Raw genomic sequence first — 6,000 nt, 5'->3', positions numbered from 1 at the left:
AAGAGAGAATGTAGACCAAAAGAAATCTATTGTGCCAACTTTACTGGGGAAGCACTTAGATTGACTGAACATTTTTAGAAACATAACCCTGATTGCTACTGTATGTGTTGTTGCAGCTTACAAATTATTTTCACATGTTAATAATTCATTTTTTTCCACAGTGATATTACTGATTGTCTGGAAGCCTATAATTGATTCATTAAATTGTGTAGTTCCCTACAGTTTGACCTCTACTGATGTCTCTGAATTTGTGGCAAGCTGTTTTAAAAGAGCAGAAGCACATCACAGCCAACAGCCTTACACTAATATAAATATTTTCTACTGTGCTAATGCTCAGAGTTCACTTTCTGGCAGCTTACCAAGAATTTTGCATAGGAATGCACTGAGCTGGAGACCCCTATCTAATAAATTTAATCTGACACACTCAAACATCCACTTTTATTACCATGTCTGATTTTCCCATGCTCATACAACTTAAAGCTACAGCTTCTCCCTTTCTCTTCTTTGAAGAGAGAGTAATATTTTCAAACAGAATGTCACAAGGGCACATTACCATGAGCACTTTCATCTGTGGAAGCTTAATACAAAAGAATGTATACATATATTCAAAGAAGAACATTCTCCCACCAATACCACCGTCTTTCTGTAAATGCTCCCCAAACAATGCAGAGAGGGAAAGCATATTTCTGTGACATGTGCTGTTTATGGGCTACAATTTATACTCTTTTTTTTTTTACACTGGAGAATTGTTATGACCCAGTCCTGATGTTCTCTATACATGAAGTGAAATGAATTCTGCAATATTTCAGAGGACTTTGCCCCTTCAGTATGCTTTGTCCAGAGTCTAACTGCTGAGGATACATATCTAAAGTAAAAACGCTGTGTAAGATTCCTAAAATGTTGCTATCATGAATTAGCAGCACTAGGGACCATAGAGGCCTTCAACATCACTGCCCACACTGTCCCTCAGCTGATGCAGGAATGTGTCCATATGTCACAGCAGTAGTGAGGTGACATCTGGGTAGGGCACTGCTTGCCACCTGCAGCCTCAGGGCCGTCCTGCTAATGGGCATCTTAAAGGCTGAAAAGTACAAGAGCGTAATAATATTTGGAAACTAGATTGATATAAATCTTTTGTTGGTGCCTTATTTGGAAATCCAGAAATGTCCAAGACAAGATTTTTAAGGCAGGGCTTAAATTGTTCACTGTGCCTGCGCTTATCAGTAGCTTTCAGCCTTGGTTAATGTTCAGAAAGTGGCTATAATTATACATATTTTTAAAAAATGCACAAAGAGAAGAGTTACCTCAGTAAAAAGATTTCCACAGTCAATAACTTTTTTCCTCCTGCAACAACTGGAAAGACTTCTGAAGTCAAGGGCACCCTGTACTGACTTCAGTGAATCTCACATTATTATCTTTCCATGGTGTAAATTTACAACAAAGTGAAAAATTCTGCCCTGAGTTTTTGAAAATGTAATTTTATCTAATGTAACATTTTAAGGTTTTGGTGTGGGGTTTTTTCTCACCCAGAAAGCAAAGCTGATACTTTATCTTTGGAGAAAAGGTGAATAATGCAGAAACTCAGAGAAAATGGGTACTGCTTTTTAAAATTTTCCATAGTCAAGATTGTAGGAAAAATAAAATAGCAAGTAAAAAGAGTTTTATTTTCTCAATTTTTTTCACTCAGATATTTTCCCCAAAATAGACAATTCAAAACTGAAATCCAAAGACAAACTAAAAAATCTCTGAAAGCCACCTATATTATCCCACTAAAAGTATACCTAAAATAGGTTTTAATAAGAATAAGTCCTGGACTCTGACATTAGCTCAGTTGGTTAGAGCATGGTGCTAATAAAACCAAGATTGGGGGTTGATCCCCCGTATGAGCCATTCACTTAAGTGTTGGACTCAATGATACTTGTGGGTTCTTTTCAACCCAAATATTCTGTGATTCTGTGATTTTAAGTTAAGGTTCACATACCATCATTCAAATACAACATTCAGATTCTCATAGCTTTGGTGCAAAACAGATAGAAGTGGGTATTTTTTGAAATGTGTGTATTTGTCACTGGCTCAAAGTATCAACACAGTAAAATACGTGGGAATAATTTCTGCAGATTACAGTATCCTTGCAATAAAGCCTGAAATACAATGTGAACAAACCTATATATGTGTACCCAAAAAGCCTTTTATTAATTTCATTTATTAAATTTCACTGTGGTGTGAGACTAAATTCTTTATACAACAGCTTATCTGAATTGACTACAGTCAGTTAAAGTGCCTAGTAACACAAAGAAAAACCTAAAAACCCTAACAGAGAGAATTATGTGCTTTTGCCTTAGACCATGTCTAAGGCATGGTCCTGAAAAGACACACAGAGGTGTTTGACTATAAACCATGACTATTTCCACCAAAGTCAGCAGGGCCACTCATGCGTGTGCTGAAATAGAGCACAGAATTTGCGGTAGAATTTGTCCTCTAGCACCAATTTGCAGAATCACCAACACCTTTGAAGCAGTCTGTGCAAGACCAGAAGATTTGCAGCAGGAAAAGCCCATGTCCTGCCTCACACAGCAGCCTTCGTTTGTTGCCTGGGAAAGGTAATGCCTCTAACACTGGCCCCCATTCTACCTATGCTCCCTCCTCTGAGCAGCTGGCTACCATCTTGGGTAGTCTTATCTGATATGACTTGTCAAGCCAAAATATTTGTTTAAAAAAGGATCAAATATTCATAGCTCATTTATACATTCTTTTAAAAGGAGAAATGAGACTTGTCATGATAGATAAATGCTAAAGTACATGTGAGGCAAAGAAAGGAAGGGAAAGGAAAGGGGAGAGAGAGCGTTTTTTATCGTGTAACATTTATAGTTTTCTGCTCCTACTGTGTTCCTTCCTTTTCTCTCTGTCCTCTTACTGAGACTTCTGGAAGGTTCAATGCAATGGCTACAGCTGTGCAACCCAGAGCAATGCTGCTAACCCAGTCCTGCCACTGATGTTGTTGGTTGGTATTTTGTTAATTTTTAGAAGTGATTAAGGCACGTTATTTCCTTCCAAGAAACCCCTAAACCACCACCAAATAAGCTTGTCAGTCAACACTTCTATATAAAAGCCAACATGGAGCACAAAATGAGGATTTCATTAAGTAGGGCTTTGTTGACAGACTGGTTATTTTCTATATGAGAGGAGTCACAAGACAAATTTCCATTGGTTCTGGGTGAATAGAGAGACATTATAATTTTCCTCCCTCATTTCTGCAACAACAGTCCAAATATCTGACTTTTCTGAATGCAAAAAGGAAACATTACAGTTGCTGTCTGCTCACCCCAACATCTTCATTCATCTTTGATCTCTGCAGCCTTTAGTCTGGAGGAAAAAAAAGTGGTTCAGGATCATTAGAAAATTTTTAAGGCTCTTATTCCAAATCTCTTTGTGAGAGCAATTAAACCAGAATCACTTTGCTCTGCTACTGTAATGAGCACAAAAATAAAATCCTTAGAAACATGTAATAAACTGGGCATGTAAAAAAAAAATCTATTTTGACCTAGCTGTAAACACATATTAATTTTTAAATGAAAAATACTGTATTTTCTGCCTAGCAGACTCTTTTAATCATATTTTAGACAAACATATTCATGGGAAAAATGTTCCTGAATCTCTCTTGCATGTCTCTCTTCCCTTTTCAGAAGAGATGAAATCCAGTATGAAATTACAAAGGCCTGAAACAATGCATCTGGTGAAACAGGAATCCATGGCATGATCAATGTACATTTTGTCTCTCAAAATATGGGCATTATTAGAGCTGAGATAGCACAAGCTGTCAAGACTGCGAATGTTCCCTCAGAGATCTTAAACAAAAAACACACAAGAAATCTAATTTTACAAAAATTTAACAAAAAATCAGAATGGCAGTTTAATGTTCCAGATGTTAAACCCATGGAACCAAAACAGAGATGCAAGACAACAGGCTTTTTTGACTCTATTACGTCATTGTGCAATACAAGCTTCAGTTATTCAAAACTTTGCCATCGGTATCTGTTTGTGCTGGGTATCTGCATCAAGCTGAAAATTGGGACAGGGTTTGAATTCTACTAGGCCCTTTCAGAAAATAAGGCTAAGAAAGACATATATTTTCAGCACTAAGTGATTCTGAGGTATTTTCTTGTTGTTTTCTCCTTAGGTTATTTGGGATTTTTTCCAAGCCTGTGTTTAGAAGAAAACACTTAACGTTTAGCAGGTGATGTCTGAGCTGTAGTGCAACCTACCCTTGTTTTCCTGGGCCATAAGTCACTGTAACATTTGTGTCTGCCCAGCACAGACATAGGTCTTGGGAATAAGACTCTCTGCACAGTCTGTAGAGTCTGAGTGCATTTAAACTTCTTGTGGTTGCTATGAATGCCCAGGAAATGCAAACCCAGTTCCCAAGAAGAAAGTCCACAGTCTTCCCTCGCAGCCAGGTTTACTTCGAGATGGCTTCTTTTCCTGGGGCTACTACACCTGACTAAGATAGAGAAGGGGGAACTGGTATGGGGCAACCGCAGGGCATCTTCGACATTTAGAAAAAAATGACCAGGCAAGGTAAGGTTAGGTACTGGTTAAAATGAGAGATGCAGCCTTCTAAGGGGCATGGCCAAGATAAAGGAGCCAAGACATCTGCACTTTCACCCAGATCTATGGGGCAGATGAAAGGTCAAGAGGCAGAAATCAGGATACAGGAGCAAAGATTAAGCAGGTGGTACCAGAAAAAAAAACCCAAAACATGTTGAAAAACAGTTTAGGAGTTTTTCTACGCTATTTAAAAAGATGAGAAGCAACACAGAGAAGAAGACATTGAGGCTGGTCACCAGTTAAACAGTTCTGTCAGGCTCTTTCTTGTTTCGGAAGCAGTCCACTGCTGGCCTTGAAGTCCAAGCAGCGATGGCATGCTGTCACGTAAAGTACAGTTGTATGGAAGGACCCTGTAGTGAGGAACACATCCCAACTCTCTTCTCACCAAGCTCCCTGACAGCAGCAGGGAAGAGGTAGTGTGGATGCTGTGTCCCATGCACTGTGCAAAACAGTGCCACCACAGGGTAACACCCAAACGGGTTATTTAGTTAAAGACTGTGTCAAAATGTATGGACACAAAGAGACCAATTAATGCAGAACACCATTCTTCACAGTTCTGAAGTATTTGTCTTTAATATCTTAGAAATGGCCTTACCAGTTGGAAAATTGGTTTTGGTAGTAAAACACTGCTTTGTGCACGAAACAGACCCGTGTTGATGAGACCTACCTGAACACCTCGCAGACTCTATGAAGGACCAAAGAAAGCTGAGAAGGCAGCAGAAACCCAGAAAGATTAGCTGGTTTTCTCGGTGGCACATAGCTGAGTTGTGTGTCTGGAAGTGGCATCTCCATCTCTCTCTCCTAATCCTGGAGCTTGATCACTATTCATCATTGATAAAATGTGACAACTCCAACATCTCTATTCCTCGGGTGTGGATTGCTGGTGTTTCAGTGCAACCAAACATATACTCACTCACACCACTGACCAGCTTCTGTTTTTCTTTTTTGAATCTTATAAATTTCTTTTAAAGACCCAGTTCCTTGAAATCTTGAAGCTTTTCTTTATTTCGGTTGAAAACAGCACTACTTGTAAGTTCAAAATTAAAGATATACCTATTTTCCCTTAATGCACCTAGACTGTTTACATTCTTAAAATAAAGCAGAGGAGGAAATGGTGGGGAATTGAGAATGTGTCTTACGGAAACAAAGTCCAAGAATCCTTGTTTGGAACTTACTTTCACAAGATGAGGAATTCCACAACTCCAAAGGCTGAGAGATAATTATTTGTGCTTTCTCAGAGACTGGGAAAAATATGGAGACGAAAGGTATAGGTAGTTGAAAGTGGACAGAAAAGCAGGAGCAGAAATCACTGGTTGCATTCAAAATTAATAGAAGCAGAACTTGAAAACCTGAAACAGCTGGAACACTTTATTTCAGAGATTTTGTTTTAAAGGA

Source organism: Pipra filicauda, unplaced genomic scaffold (assembly GCF_003945595.2).
Source record: "Pipra filicauda isolate LSUMZ 115617 unplaced genomic scaffold, ASM394559v2 scaffold142_size1944046_pilon, whole genome shotgun sequence".
Taxonomy (NCBI): Eukaryota; Metazoa; Chordata; class Aves; order Passeriformes; family Pipridae; genus Pipra; species Pipra filicauda.
The sequence above is the reverse complement of the archived record's forward strand: the minus strand, read 5'-3'. Positions refer to the sequence as shown.